The sequence below is a fragment of the Desmodus rotundus genome, chromosome 4 (assembly GCF_022682495.2).
Source record: "Desmodus rotundus isolate HL8 chromosome 4, HLdesRot8A.1, whole genome shotgun sequence".
NCBI lineage: Eukaryota > Metazoa > Chordata > Mammalia > Chiroptera > Phyllostomidae > Desmodus > Desmodus rotundus.
In genome coordinates this window covers 97,781,443-97,798,228 of record NC_071390.1, presented here as the reverse complement: position 1 = coordinate 97,798,228, position 16,786 = coordinate 97,781,443, and the positions used below count along the sequence as shown (strand labels likewise).

At 40.4% G+C, this 16,786-nt stretch overlaps 1 long non-coding RNA gene across 19 annotated transcripts in view; it reads right to left on the bottom strand.

Annotated features, from left to right (window-relative positions):
* LOC123478123 (uncharacterized) overlaps positions 1-3,691 on the bottom strand; it is a 70,071-nt gene extending 66,380 nt beyond the window's left edge. For 18 of the 19 annotated variants that reach the window (XR_008426671.1, XR_008426664.1, XR_008426666.1 and 15 more), the window contains exon 1: positions 3,562-3,682. This is a non-coding gene — a long non-coding RNA (uncharacterized lncRNA). Of the gene's footprint in view, positions 1-3,561 lie in introns of all 19 variants that reach the window. The other variant, XR_008426672.2, reaches the window with a different exon arrangement.
* Between the last annotated feature and the right edge of the window lie 13,095 nt (positions 3,692-16,786).

Here is a 16,786-nt window from a genome sequence, read left to right as displayed (position 1 = left end):
TTAAGAAGTTATTGGTGACCTTCATGAAGATAATTTAAAGGGGCATTGATGTAAAATTCCTATCAATGTAGGATATGTGCCTTAAGATTTTATGGGTGGGAAAAAGAAAACCAGAAAGGGTGTTAAACCTTGACGAAGGCCCATGTTGGAGCTTGGCTTTGAAATCTTGCCTATTTGATACACAACCCAGACTCCTCCACAATCCCAAACTGAATCTGGGAAGTGTACTTAACTAAGATGTTGCTTGGTGATAGTGTTGCTAAAGCAGGCTAAAAGAGAAGGCTCATATAAATCATAAAGATCAGTATTTATTTTCAGAGAGAAAGGTGTAGAGAGGTTACTAATGTTCAAAAATATTGTCTGAGAGAGGATTCTTGCGTCCTCATTTCTTCATGCCCCACTTTCTGTTTCTTAAACTGATTCTACCCATTTAATTGGTAACTAGGAGTTAAATGTTATAATATGAACAGTTGTATCAGTGTTACATTTTTTCAAATAGGGTATTTTTGGTTTTAGAACACAGGGTGTATCAATCTGCTAAAATACTGTTTAAGTAAGATGACTAATACAACCTTTTTTCTCTAATGTCTTATAAAACTTAATTAGTAAGATCAAAGGCTACAAGAGTTTAATAGCCACCTTCACATTTACCAGATGCCTTGGCCATAATTTGTTTTAAAGTAGAAACCCTAAACCAGCCCGAAATAGACCAAATGTTTTTAGGAGATTTAACATGATTTTTCCTTTAACAGATATAAGAAAAACCCTAAATGCTGTCCTGGAGCACTATTTCAAAATAAGCTCTTTAGTAAAATAAACAAGACATGAATCAACTTGCAGAAACACTTATACTTGAGAGCTAAGGTGACTAAATCTTGTGTAGGAAATCTCACTTTTTTATTTCATAAAAAGAAATTTTGTATGAAATAGAGGAAAGTAATTGGCATCACTTGAACCTATTATTCACTAAATTTTACTATTTTTCTACAGAGAAAATTTTCTTGGCATGTACTGATTTCCTAATCTGGAATGCCTGCTAAAATATTTTCATTAAGATGTGTTAATTTTAGTAGTTTAGGACCTTCCAATTTGGGACTCAGAGCATTTAACTTGGAGTACGCAGAAAGTCAAGAATAAATACAGCCAGCACGTCAGTATTGTTAAACGTAAAACTTGGTACTGCCCCACTTCAGCTGCAGTCTTCAGTCGTATGATTCATTATTGTTTATCCCGTTTACATTTCTATGGCAACTATGTCTGTGGAATTTATGCATTTGAATGAAGTGCCCCAGTAGAAGAGAAAAGAAGCATTTGTGATTTTTTGAAGGTTATGTTGTAACAATGAGGAATTAAGAAATGATCTGCCTTTATGCAAAATAATTTAAAAATGTCTGCACACACACGTTTGATGCAGGTCCCATTTTAAAAACATTAAGCCCCATCTGATTACCTACATTCTCTTAAAACAGAGTGGCAGATGATAATCTTCTCTTAAAAATTATTTAATTGAGAGGAAACAATCAAAAAAGAAAGAATAAACACCACACTCCAACCTGAAAATTCTATGTTATGTTTAAATTGCATATGTGGATTTTTAAAGACGGGCTTCTTCTCCTTCTTCTTTAAAGATTTTAATTTATTTTGTCTTAAAGAGAAGAAAAGGGAGGGAAAAAGAGAGGGAGAGAAACATCAATGTGTGGTTGACTGTCGTGCTCCCCACCTGGGAACCTGGCCCTCAACCCAGGCATGTGCCCTGACTGGGAATCGAACCAGTGACCCTTTGGTTCACAGGCCAGTGCTCAATCCACTAAACCACAACAACCAGGGAACATGTGGATTTTTATAAGTATAAATAGACATAGAAAAATGTAGCTATCATATACCAATTACACATGTTACATAGGAGATAAGGAAGTGGATATGCTCCACTTTTTAAAGGGTACTATGTTACAATGTACATTGCCGCATAAGAAATTTAAAACAATCAAACAAAATTTATGAAAAATCAAAACTACACTAAGCATATTTTTGTTTCTAAACTAAACTTCTTAACAACTTTAAGACATTTTGTTTGGTTGTTCTCATCAAGACTTGCATCTTATTCTAACAATTAGTTCAGAAGATTCCTAAGCTTTCTGCTTATGAAATTGAGTAACGGACTTTTAAAGGTGTAGATTTCTGGTGAATATTTTTCAGGATAAATTATATATTAAAAGAATAGGATTGCAACTTCTGGACCTTTTTATCAGATATCAAGACTGTTTAGCACACTTTTTAAAGACAATGAAAATAGAAAATTTTCATATTGATTTTAAGTTATGCATTTCTGATATTTTAAAACAATAAACATGTTAATTTTGCACACAGGTAAAACTATAAGGCTAAAACTTTGGATTTTAAAATTAGAATAGTTTTCTTCTATAGTATTACTTATATATAATAAAGGCAAATGAATATTACCACAAAATATGTGGTAATTTTATAATACTAATTTTTTTCATTCCTTCATTGAACAGGTATGAATTACCTGACTCTGTGACAAGGTATTACACCTATATTCCTGGATGCATAACAAAATTTAGCCACCCAATTCCTTCTAGAACTTAAGTACTAATTCTTACTGTCACTCTGAAGTAAGACTGCTTGGTGTGCTTACTGAATAAAAGAAAAAAAGCCAACAAAACAAAACAAAAAACAAGAAATGTATGCCAGTGAGTTACAAAAACTACTATTTAACTGGGTTGGGACCAAAGGTTGTTAGTGCTGCTGGCCACAACTATCTGAAAAAAAAGCCCCAAATGTCAAGTTGACCTCTTAATGGTTACTGGTGGATACCAAAGTCCAGTGGCTTGTGCTGCATGCAAAACACCAAACACGGGAACGTCTGCCCAACATGCTTAGTTAGAGCTTTTTCTTCCATTAACATCGTGTAGAAAAGCGATTAGAGTGGGACTTGCTCCAAACATTCATGGTTCTGTTTTTATCACTATATTAAAGAAATGAAAACACTCCATATTTTGAATGTATTACCCTTTCTTAAGTTCATGTAGGGGCTAAAGCCACATGACTGTAGTTACTTATGAACCGTTGTTAACAGCAGGAATATGAAGGCTGTAAATCCCTAACTTGAGGGACAGAAAATACCTGTGATCAGTGTGGGCTGTGATGCGTTTGCTCGGTGAAAGACAGAGATACGCGATCTGAATGACAGTGAGTGGGCTGGCAGGGAGTGGGAATAAGGCCCAAATGACCTCTCTGAGGAAGTAACATATGAACTGTTATGAAGGGAGAGGAATCGTGCGAAGAAGCAGGGAGAGTCTTGTAGGCAGAGAGGACTCAAAGGGTAGTAACTGAAAGTATAGTAACCTGAGCAGAAAGGAGCCTGTCGGTTAAGAACAGAGGGGAGGGTAGCTTAAATTTCTCTAGAAAGAACTTTTCTGATTTAGATCGTTTCCCATCCAAAGTACCCTGCTATCAAGCAGAATGGCCTCAGTTACGCAACGCCAGCCCACAGTGCCCACTCTCAGCCCCCTTAAACAACCAGCTACATTTCTCACTCACTCCGTACGTCCATTGCAGGCCGGCCAGATGCTCTGCTCTGCGTCCTGCTCGTGCCCAGACCCACACTGACGGAGCAGTCTCTAACTGGAACCCAGAGGTCAAGGTGTCAGAGTAAAAAGAGAAAGCATAGCACGTCAAGTTCAGGCTCTTAAACCTTCCACACACACCACTTCCACTCGCATTTCATTGGCCAATGCAGTGACTAATCTCCAGTCAGCAAGGAGGTATAATTCTCGTGTGCCTGGAAGAGGAGGAAATCTGTAAGCATTGATGAGCGGCAGTCATGTCTCCCGTGGAGGTCAGTGACCAAGAACAACTTGGAATTGCAGGTACAATGTGTGTGTGTATGTGTACACCTTTTCCATGTCTCCAGGGAAAAGGTCCGTACCTTTAATCAGATTCTCAAAGGGATCTGTGACACAACAATGATTAAAAACCACTGGACCAGTTGAAAACTGTCATGTAAACAGATAATTGCTCTACAAGGCAATTTGCAGCATGAGTGAGAGGCTGAAATGATTAAGGAATTATCTGCATGCATATGTGTGCGCAGGTGCGTGTTTGGTGATAAGGAAAAGTTGAGCAAATCTGCAGACCAAAGGATAGAAGCCAGAGGACAGAACACGGTGAATTAAAGACACGGAGGTGAAAAAATGACCCATGTAATAAGGTCCCAGAAGATGCCTGAAGAGATGGTGTTCAATATTCTCTAGACGTGGTAACTTTGGGGGCTAGAAGAGCTACCTCTTCTCTGGCAGGAGGGAGGAAGGGAAAAGGTAGGTGTGCCCCTGTCCCCGGTCAGGGTCAGGCGGCAGGTGGAGGGGAAGGAGAGGACCTCTGTGTTTTCTGGGATATGTGGACAAGGACACCTACTTAGGATGAGGGATCATCGAGCGTGTTAATAGTCTGGAGCAGCTGTGAGGGAAATCTGAAACAGAGCTGACTGGGGACAGACAGAGAGACTGCCAGGAGCACGGAGGGTCCAGCTGATGTTGGGAACATAGATTTGTGCCAGTGCCAGTAACCAGAGTTGGGGATTTTTCCTTCTCCAGCTGCCTGGAAGCTGGAGCCAACAGAGTTGCTGTTGGGCTGGTCTAGGGCTGGGGATTGGCAGGGCAGGTGCGGCAATGTGTTTTACTGATAATATAAAGTTCAAGAATCTCTGAACAGGGAAAAAGACCTAATTTTCCTCCAATTAAAAAAGAAATTAGTCATCAGTAATGGTGAGAAGCAGCCTTACACTTACAGTTCTCCTTTCTGACTTGCAGTTCCCTCTCCCTGTACAATTTGGCTTTGTTTTGAGCTCATAGCTGGTAAAACCAATTCTATAACCAGTATGGTAAGGGGTAAGTAGCACAGCTTATTTCTTATTGTTAAGGAAAATTAATCATGCCAAGTCTCCTAAAATTTTATGTGTTCTTAATACCCTCTTACTCTGCTAGTGAAATCTGACAGAACAAAGGTAAAAGAAAAAAAATATTAAACTCAAAAATATAATTACAGTCTCAGAGACAGAATTGCTTAGCTAAGCATCTTGCTATTAATTAGTATGTCATAAATTTTACTGCCGTGAGTGATGCTAAGCCATTGTACTTAGAGAAACCATTAAATGAAGACAAAAGAAAAACATCTGTAGTGGTTCAGCTCAGTGCAGACTGCAGTCTGAAATTGCATTGCATTACATTTCTCTTCTCCCAGCAGCCTGTCAAATCCCCGTTTTCCTGATTTCCGTGAGGTTTCATCATACGCATTTGGTGAAAAGGGTGTTGCTGTTCAAGGCTGCATATGCGTACTGAAGGCAAACATAGCCATAATAATAATAATTCTGCTTTCCTGAGTGACTTTTCTTGAAGCCTGTCATTTTATTTTCCATTTCCTCAGAATGGAGGTTTTATCTCTTAAGTGTCTATTGATGACTGACAGGTGAGGTGAGTAGGCCAAATCTATTATTTAGAATTACGTTTGAGGCCAAAGTTAAATGTGTCTTTCCACATCTTTCCCTCAACAGAAAGAAGTTAGCAGGAGGCATTCGAGTTAAACAGAGATCCTTGCTGCAAATGGCTCATTCCCAGAAGTCCCTCTCTCGAATTTCAGCTGTTGATAACTAGCAGGTTTTATCTCCGGGAACTAAGATAAGTTTTTCTTCACTTCTGGCCTGCCAACTGGTAGGCTGTCTCCAGCCGAGGCAACACTGCCAGAATGAATAACGGGAGGATGCACTCAACTCTCTATTTATTTGGAAGTATGATAATTTGAGGGGAAATTAAAGTTGTCGGTTTTTCTTTGCACCCTGCAGCTCTCAGTGCTGGTTATCTCATCAGACCTCACCAATACACTTCTGCATACAATTCTGTAAACAAATGGAAATGACAAGAAAGAAAAGGCAGAATTAATATCTTGCCAAAGGCCACACAGTATGTTTTGTGCAGGACTGGGCACCTGAACCGCCTGGCTGATCGGACTGAGGCCTTCAAGCTCTAGCCTGGGACAGGGAGCATGAGATCACAAAGTTACGCGAGGGACAGTGACAATAAATTTTAAATGTACAAACATTGACCTGTGACAAGCTGTTCCAGAGGCCCAGGAGCGCTTTGAGGGCCAAGGGTGTCAGTTCACCTTTGTATCCCAGGCTCCCAGCTCAGTGCCCAACATGTCAGTAGACACCCAGTCAATGGCAAATACATTCTCTTGAATACATTCAGAGCCTTTAGAAATGTAAACCAGATCATCTCATTTCTCTGCTTAAAATGCTGCAATGGCTTCTCATTTTCCTCAAAGTAAGAGTCCATGCAACCTGGTCATTGCTAATGACTGCATTTTCCAGTCTCCCTGCCCCATCCATTTCCCCGCACACCCTCCTTTGGCTCCTTCTCCACCGGTGGTGGCTCCCTTTGCAGTGGCTCTTCTTTATGCCCAGACTCTGGGTCTTCGTATATAAAAGGCCACCTTCCTTACTACATTCAGTACTTTGGCCAAATGTCACTTTCTATGAAAGCATAGAAAGTTGCAGCCCCTCACCCAGCCCCTGCCCACTCATACTCCCGCTCTCCCTTCACCTGCTGTTTTTTCACAAATGTTTGTCACCTTCTAACTCTAATTTACTATTTTGTTTACTTACTTTTTATGTGGACATTTTGTTAACTGTCTTCCTTCTGCCAGGATGTTAGCCTACAAGTGTGAGGATCTTTGTCTTTTTTGTGCACTGGTATCCCTAGGGTTTCAACATACTGAGGATGCTTTGTAAATAATTGTTGAGTGAAAGTTAATAAAACCGTATTAGGAAGCAGGTGAATGTATGGCGCGGTAAGTGCAAAGGGTCCACAGTTAGGGATAGGTATAAAGGTGAATGGCTCCCAAGTCCTGGTAGATTTATGGAGGCAGACATTCCTTTTCATATTCCAAAAGGCTCTTGCAATTCAAAGATAAACTTGGCCAACTGTCAGAGTCAAAGCTACAGACAGTCAACCTATTAACTGTCAAGATCTCTTGTTAACAATGTAGTTCAATCCTTGATTAATTCAGACAAACAGTGCTGTGTGAATTGGTTTGAGGTCCTCTGCCTCAGGATTTCTTGGTAAGTATTAAGGTTCCTGAGCTTTATCCATATTGCTGGATAATCTCGAAGGATAAGATCCCCACGTGATTTGAATACATACCAAAATTTGAGAATTACTATGTATAGCAAATCTACAGAAAACAATGAGATTATAGTAGAATAGAATCTCTGACTGTAGTATAATTATTCCACAGGATGTTAATAGGATTGTAGTTTTTTAAAAAAGTGTTCCTTGACATAATAGATTAGGATAACATTGAGTTAAGTAGATTTAAAAAAATATATAACAGGAATTCTCAGAATCTTTGATCAGCTGACATAAGTGTAAATTCTCCACAGTAGGATATACCCATGTTTTGCCATGTACAGTGAGCACTTTTTGCCCAAATTCTTGAGGAAAAAATGAGGATGCACGTTATACATGGGTAGTACTAATTCTGTATCTACATAAATGTTTTTAATTCTTTTATTTATGCTTATGCATTAAAAGTATAACTCTAGAAAGCAATAACAATATCCATATGCAAAATAATGCCCAATTGGTTCATTGGTTTATTTATCATATTCCTAATTGGCATACAATAATTGGTTTTGTTTGTAAATATAAATAAATTAAAAATTGAATTAAAAATTAAAACAAAAGATTTTTTCCCTGAAAGTTTGGGCCAAAAACGTGGGTATGTTTTATACATGGGAGCACAGTGTACATGGCAAATGCAGTAGTATGTAGCATCCCAGGTTCACGTTGTCATGGGTGTCTCTTTTTTAGGCCCCTCTTATTAACCTTTGGGAGAGAGGTTTATCTTTAAAGAAAAGTCTGGGCATTTCTATTATAGATAATATCTAAGAATCATTGTTGATTCTAACAATGTATAATTTTTTATAATTCTGTTTTCTTTCTTATTACCTCCCCTTAGTTTGTAACCTACCCGGGGCTTTCCACAACCTGAGAAAGAGGTACAAGAATAGTCTATCTGTATTTCATGGTTCATAGGACTCACCCTTGCCAATGAAAAAGGACTTTTGTGTTTGTGTGTGTGTATGTGAAAGAGAGAGGGAGGGACAGAGAGAGGAATGCCAGTCCAGAGAGGGTACACTGAATAGCCTGTGTACCTGAGTAGGTGGGTTGGCTTGTCAAAGTCAAATTTGGTAGATTAATTAGTGAGGGTTCCGTCCTTTGTGTGAGGCATTCTGTGTTGATGGGATGCACACATATAAATATCTCACTGGGTATAAGTACACAGTGGGTGGGTTCTCTCATATTGATCATTGCTAATCTATTCCTTATGTCACTTTCCATTCCTTTCTCATGGCCCCAGGAAACAAGATAGGTATGTGCCTGGAATAAATAGCCTTCTCCCTGTTTGAAAGGCATTCGAGGTCTACAGCACATTACATCCTTCTGTGTAATGGAAGTATCCACACATGGGCAATCGCTGTCTACAGACATAATGAACCAAGTGGGAGGTAATGAGAAGTGACTGTCACGCCATCTCCAGGGCCCCATTCCTCCCGCCACACAATTACACTATGACCCTAGAGAAACTGAGAAGACAGTAACATTCTCTTGCTTCCTAATGGTCTTAAAATCAGCCCCAGCTTACCAGGGGGAGCTGGAATGCAGCACGATTCATTTGACAGTCCAGAGGATGTCCAAGGAAATCTATGATAAGAATACGGGAGGCAGTCCTCTACACAATCATATACTGTTTCCTCTGTGCTGATTTGGCCCCTTGCCTGAAAGATGCCACGGATTAAGACAGTCCTTTCCTGCTTTCCCATGGCATGTGTTTTGGGGTGAGAACTGTTACTTCTTTCATAACAGGAGAGTCTAGGGAGAAGGCTGGTGGGTAGAGCTGCATTTCTGTTAGAGGAATATATGCTGAAGGTTTACCAAGAAAATGCTCTTTTAAATAATGATGATAAATGCAGTGATAACTTCTGGATGCTATGTCTCACCAATCACATTTTGAAATTCTGCTTTGCAGAGAGCATTCATTTTGGTGACCATGTCCACTGACTTATTCTTGTGTTGAAAGGGAGATGGCTGGGCTGCGGAAAAGGTAGTGGGCTGCCTGCTGAGTCAACTTTTAGAGAGAGAGCATACAGAAAGTGCAAAAAGGTGGAAGTCTTTTAAAATTCTTTTCATTGTCTTGATTTTGCTCTTAGAGCCGAGGCTTGCCCATTCTCGGAGGGAAGTCTGCCAACCGCCTGCTGAATAGTGAATGGGAACACGCTGGGCTACTGTGTTGCTTGGCAAAGAGAATCACAGTGCACGCTGGCTGCTGGCTGCGCAGCACCATTTTCCACTCCTCTGCGCCTCAGCCTGCGGGAAGCCCCCAGGTGGCATTAGGGAGAATTAGCGTGTAAATCACAGGGCCTGCTAATTTCTCACCACTTCATTAGCTGACAGTTCGACGAAAGCCTTCCCCGCCCGTCGCTTCACCTCTCTGGCACTGGCACTTCGCATCAACGGAAGCAGAGTTCAGTCGTGTTGTGTTGACATGCTTGTGACTTTTAGTTCCCCCATCAGCGTGTACTAGTTTATTCTCTGATGCTGCTCCTAGCAATTACTGCCTCGGACGTCCCTGCTACATCCACCTGAAACCTCCTTTTGGTTCAACTTGGTTTACAATCATCAAGAAAAGGTGGAATTTGTTCCTGCTCCTTTCCAGGTCTTTTACCATAGTGGGTTCTAAGATATGTCACAAAGAAAAGACAAACAGTAGCCTATATTTGAAAGGACTCTCCCTCACCACGTTACTAATAGCTCATATTTTTTGAGTGCTTACTCTGTGCCAGGTATTGTTCTAAGTATTTTACAGGTCACTATATACTCTTATTTCTATTTTATTCAGGTGGAAACTGAGACACAGAGAGGTTGAGTTTGTTGCCTAAAACACACAGCATTTGAATACAGGAAGTCTGGATCCAGAGACCGCATTTTAAGTACTGGGATATTTTGCTTTAATTAGTCAATTACTTAGTTAATTCCTGGATTAATTCAATGAAAATTAATGAAATGCCCACTATGTATGACTTAATATGCCAGAGTTTAGCATATCTGAGATTAGCTGTCAGTGCTTTGGTCTTCGTGTCCATCAGCCAGAAGGTGGTTGTGAGCACCCACTACGTCTCCAGGGTTGTGCTCACATGGATACAAGAGAAATACAGGGTGCGAGCCGGCCGCTGAGAAATGCACAGGCATGTCGACCAGGCATTGCCAATCTTTTCTCTGTGAAGGGCCAGATAGATGTTATTGGCAATGAAGGGCACGTGGTCTGTGTCCCCCTATGTGTGAAGCAGCTTTAACCACTATGTAAATGAATGAGCACATCTGTATTCTAATAAAATTACAAAAATGAGCTGCAGGCCATATCTGGCTCATGGGCTTCCTGGTACTGAGGATAAGTAAGCCCTAAGAGAACCACATAGAACAGTAAGTAGTGATAGTGTGACCAGAGGCAAAGTGGTGTGGAACTGCCTGTTCCAGCGTATGAGGTGCACAGATGAAATGAAGTGTCCGGGAGCAAAGAGACCAGTGTGCATTTTGGTGGACATGCAGGTGGTTTCAGAGATGGGCACAGCCCTCCCCTAAAGGATGGGAAATATGTGATGCACAGCTGCGAAGTTGTAGGGTGGGTGTCATGGGCCAGGTCATGGCTCTTATCACTATGTGTCACAGCAACTTGTCTCCTTCCTTTCTGTGTCTTTTCCTAACCTGCTAAGAGAACCCCAGATTTGTCTGGTATCTTTACATGTTCAGCTTCAAGCAATGACACGTAATTGATTAAAGTCAATCGTAATAATTGCAATCTCTAACTTCCCAGCTGCATGACCCGATTCGGGTCAACTAAATATAGAGATGCCCGCTGGGTGAAGTGGGGTGGAACATTTGGGAACCTTTTTGCTTTTCTCATCAAAGGGACAGATGAAGCTAGTGCCGCATACCCCTCCTGTTTTCCAGTCACAACGTGAACATGAAGACAAGGTAGGGCAGCCAGCTTGGGGGCGTTGTGATGTGGAGGGAACGGGCGGAGAGAAGGGGCCATGGGGCTGCCACATACTTGCCGGGCTGCCTGCCTCTGGCCTCTTTGGTAAGAGTTAACTAAGTGTACATATTTTTTATCAGCATTATGGATAATAACTAAGTGTATTTATGGCCTCAAGTCACTCTTAATTGAATAACATATGTGTTTTTTAACACATATTTCAAGAGGACTAACTAGAATTCACTTACTTGTAGAAGTTTTCCATTTTCTTAGATATTTCAGAAAATTGTGCTAAATCAGATGAGAATTATTTCTAATAGTTTATGCTTTCTTGGTAAGCTCCTTCACCATAATTGCTAGCTAGGGGGAAAAGAGCATATTACATAAAACTATTAGTTATTTTAGTGTATTATTAACTTAAGTATTCATGTATGTATCTTAAAATATGTACAGGAAGGGGTCAATAGTGGCTGTGCCTGGGTTATTGATTCTCTCTAGGTATTAGAATTAGGGGTGTGTGTTTAGTTTTGCTTTACTTTTCTGTTATATAGAAAATACATAAACGGAAAAAAATTAAAGTGGCACTAACAAAAACCAAACTAATTTTACATTAAGGTGAGTTTCTTTTCTGGCTGTCACTATTTTCTTCTCTTTGTTTTCCCTTTGGTTTTCTAAACTCACCTCATATCAATTTTCTTTCCCATATTATTGTTTTTATTTGCTGTATAAACTTTCTGCACATTTTTTTAATGTTGTCTGTAGTGTGATGTTGTACATGTAAGTTATGTCCTTGAAGCCTGAGCCACGCTACTAAGTTTCACTCACCTTCTTTAATGGTCTCTCATTCATTTAGTAAATGTCGCTGAGTGCTGTTATGTACCAGCCTCTGTTCTGTGTGTGACATAATGAGGAGGAATGAGCATTTGGAACTTTGTGCTCTTGTCTCTTACTCCTCTTTGCTTCGGACTGTCACACATAACTCATTCTGTGAGACCAACACAAATGCTGTCTTCTCCATGAAACCTGAAGGGACCCACTCGTTGAGCTATCGACTTTCTCTTCTCCATTTCCATCACACTGCTGTTTCTAGCAGTCTTCGCTTATTTTTGAATTGATGGCATATTACGTTCATCAGTCCACATCCTTGTCTGGGCTTTGAATTCCTTTAGGGGAGCCTGGTGTGTCATTTTAATCTTCCCTGGTATCCAGCCCTATGTTGCCGCTTTAAACAATCTTACCTTTATCTACAGTAAGGGTGACAGGCCACATAAATTACATGCTCAGTCAGACACATGCTCTTTGCACAGAACATCCTGGACTTGACCTACACCTTGTCACACCTTATCCTGTCAAATTTTCCACATGCTAATAGACACCAGTGCCGCTTATTGTTGCCTTTCTTATCTTTTCTCTGCTCTTCAGGTTTGCTTCATCTGTTGTCTTTTCGAGACCTCTGCCGTGTCCCCTCCCCAACTTCTTTACTGTGGCAGGGAGGCTCGGGTCCTGCAGAGGGACCAACAGATGGGCTATAGTTTACACTCAGCAAGCCCTTAATTAATAATGTGTTTAATAAATAGGTGGATGAGCAAGTGAATATTCATAAAAAACACGCATTTAAAACTTTCATGTTTTAAATAGTAAGTAAGGAGAACAGGAAAGTCAGAATACCTTTGGCTGCTGGTGGTGTTTATGAGACTGCAAGGAGGCACCCGAATGCAGGCCTGAGAACCCCACGGTTGGCACACGAGGCCGGTGTTCGCCCGGCACCCAGGCCCTGCGTGCCACATTCTTGTAGGTGCAGTGACCCTCTTTAAATAAGGGGGAAAATAAGGAAAATTAAAAAAAAAACTTTTTTTCCCAATTCAAGTTAGATAAGGAAATTGTGGCAATATTTAGAATGTCAAGAGTAAAAATAAGAAAGAAAGAATTAATCCTGTTAGGCCAAAATGGGAAGCTGTCACCACCAAAGCTGTAACTCTCTAAATGAATGTAACACCTCTGAAAACTCTCACAACTGTGCCAAGTATTTACATGTTCTCTGTGAATGTGGCGTGGAACAGCAAGCCGTTTCGGTCGAGAAGCACACCATCTGTGTGATTACCCACCCCTTGCTAGAGTACTCTGAACTCAGCAGTTGTACAACAGATGCATCTAAATATACAGTGTTCCTCCTCTCATGGTTCAGACTGGGTGTGAGGAGCTGAGGGAAAACAACCAGCTTACTTGAAACTCAGGCTCCATCTGACATCTTTCCAGACACCTTTCATAACCATACTACATGCAATCCTGGAAGATAACCTTATCACCATGGATTTACAGAGTTAAACAGGTCATCTTGACCCGGAACATCAGCAGCTGCCTTCACAGTCGTTAATGAGTCACTCAATCTGGAAGGAGAAACCAGATTACTGTTTGGTTTTCATTGAAGTGAAAGTCTGTGTAGTTGTGGGGAACACAAGTATACAGAAGTCAGATTGTAGGTACCCCAGATAGATGAATAAAAACTGTTTCATTGTGCTTATCACTACCATGTTAGATGTGTGTCTTTGGAAAAATAATACTAAATAGTTTTCATGAAAATTCAAACTCAAGAATGAAAGACTGCATTCCATCTTATCCTTTATATTTTGTTTATTTTCATATTCCACAGGTATTCACCACGGTATTTTATTTTGGGAGTAGTTCATCCTAATTGCAGAAATGAGGTCTAAAGTTGCACTTCCCAGAAGTTACATACTCATAAAGGCCGTTCACCCCTTCTGAATCACGTCCTCACTTGCCTCCAGTTGAGGAGATGACCTCATGTTCTCTTAGGTTGGCCATAAGCCACGCTGGGCCAGGGATGAATGTTCCTCACATGAATGGGGCAGCTTCTTCGCTTTGCCCACAGTCCCCTGTCGGGTGCTCCCCAGAGGTACCGGTGTCCAGGAGGCAGGGGCGTGGTCAGCGCACTCTAGGAGTGAAGTGATATCAGTTGAAGAATTGAAGAGAAGAAATGGGTGAAGGATGCGTTATTCCAGATTTATGTGGTTCAATTAAAATCAGTGCATCTAACATGATCAGAAAATGAGTCGTCATTAATATTGTCCTGCAAACTCTGGGTAAGGCTCTCATCGTGGCTGTTGTCACGAAGCTCAGCCACAGCCTTGGAGAGAGTTATTGCAAACTAGTGTTCATGGGTGGCCCGAGGGCTGCGGAAGCCTTGCTTGGGATCTAACTAGCAAAATATAAATACTATCAGGAAACTGCAGAAGCAAGAAGATCTGTATTGTACCAACACAGACATACTCCAAAGAGTTTTAGCATTGTGAACCATGACAACATTCTAATTTTTTCTCTCCATGGGAAAAATAAGAATTTTTGCACTCAAATTAGGTCAGGAATGGGCAATGATTTTTGAAATGTCAGGGGTGAAAATAAGAAGCAGAGGGTTAGTCCCACTAGCACAAAAAAAGTGCCCTTGCCATCAAAAGATAATGACAACGGGGTCACCGGACCTGAGCGGGGAGAGGCGGCGCCTGGCACTCTGAGAATCTCTCCCTGCCTCAAGTGGATACCAAATAAGTTTATCTTCTCTGTTTATGATTTTGAATCTTCATCAGTAAACCACTATACCTCACATGGGTCTATGTATTCTTAATGCATTTTAAATCAAATTGTTTATATAGACAGAGGCTCTGCAAGAAAACACTTGCTCAGGACCCCGTACGAACGCTCAGAGGTTGCCCTGACCTGGAGAGCCAGGTTGACTTTGGAACGTGTTTGGTGGTCCATCGGTAAATGTAGAAGGGGTGTCTAACAATGTGACAACCAGATTTTATTTCGGAACTGTGATATGCCAAGAGGCCAGGTTGGATGATTTAGTGCGTGGGAAAGGAGAGATCGCAGGTCTGGGAAGGCTGGCAAACCAATGCCATGGTCCGCAGGAGGGCTGACTCAGAGCGAGTGGAAGGGCTGAGGTTTCAAACAGCAAATGAGCATGCTTATGTCGTTAACAGAATTAGTGGCATTTGAAGCAGAAACATTTTTTTTTAAGGAAAAGAAAATGCATTTAGAATGTTATGCTTTGGGACTTCAGTAATTTAATTTGAATTGTAAGAATGATGACACTAATAGAAAGTCTAAATGATGCTTGCACTGAAAAGCAAAGGTCTTTTGGATGCAATTTCTCAGAAACGTTCCTTCAGTCTTTCATTAATCAGAAAGCTTACTTAGACTTCAGCAGAGTTCTGCCAACCTGCCTTCATCTAGGCACTTCCAAATCAGTTAAATCAGTTTTCCCAAACAGGTAGGAGAGAAAGGGTCTGACTTTTCTGTATTTAGAACTGCTTCCATCCTCCTCTATCTACAGCACAACTTTGACATCCAACAGGAGACTCTTGGAGAAAGAAATCCAGGCAGTTTGGATGTTTTGGGCTTGTTTCTACTGAGGGATATAAAATTCAGACCACGTCACCACATGATTATTCAGATAACACCGCTTTACTCTTCTGCTCCCCCCAAAGGGAAACAGGCCCAATCAGTGTTCACGTGTGGATAAAGGAGCATCGATAAGAGGAAAGAAAGGTATCTTGGGCTCTGTGTGTGTGAGAGAGAGCACGGGCGTGCACGATGCCCCAGACTCTCACCGAATGGAAGGTGCTGACCCTGGCAAACAATTCAATAAAGAGCAAGGATGCGGGGGATACAAATGAATATCGTGGTTAGCAACATTTGACTAATACTTATGTTGTTGTGATAGAGGTCTCAGACAGCCTTGGTGGCTACAATTCTCATACACTGCTTGTTTTCTTAACCACGCTGGGGGTTTTCATCCGTGATGACTAATTTGGCAAAAGTCTGTGAAGTACTGAAAGCTGATTAATGTGACTTAGAAAAATGGAAGTAAAAGGCTTTTATTCAAAAAGAGTCATAATCCATTGGGTTATTTTGGATTTAAAAAATTTAGTAACAGACTGATGTGTTAAAATTTTAATGTTGCTTTGGGAAGAATTCATAATAATAAAAAACTGTATAACTTTTTCTGGAAGTGTACGAAACCTTTTCCCCAATGCTTTCCTCATTAAACATCTATTATATATGGTGATTTAATGATGAGGAAGCTGAGGCATATAAGAATTTTTATACAGTTATATAATATCAAAGGCAGAAATAATAAGTAAAGCCTCCAGAGCCTTTCTGCTAGATCACTCTTTTCCTGAATTCACTTTGACTCTCAATTCAACTTAAAAAATTTTATATGTAGTAGATCATATTTAACAGACAGAAAATCAAAATTAATTCTATGTTAACGTAGAGATGCTCAAAAGGATTTAGCTATCCCACTGTTTAAATTCTATAATGTCTAAGAACAAAATTTTGTGTGTGTTCATTTTCACTGTTTCTCTTTTACCCAAAGGAAACTGTTCTTTAGATAGGTTTAAAAATGAAAATTAATAAGTAATTTAAAACTTGTTATACTATTGATTAACAGTTAACTCTATTATGTGATGGGGAGAGGTATTGACTAGATATCAGAATTAATGGTAGACCTATTCTCCCCTTATCTAGTTTACTGTTTTAGGAAAGTTGCTCTTTATTTCCCTTCCTTCCTCCCCTGCTTTCTTTTCCTCCTCCCCCCTCCTTCCTTTTTTCCTTTATGAATCCCATTGTTCTTATCTGACAAAAGACTGGAGAT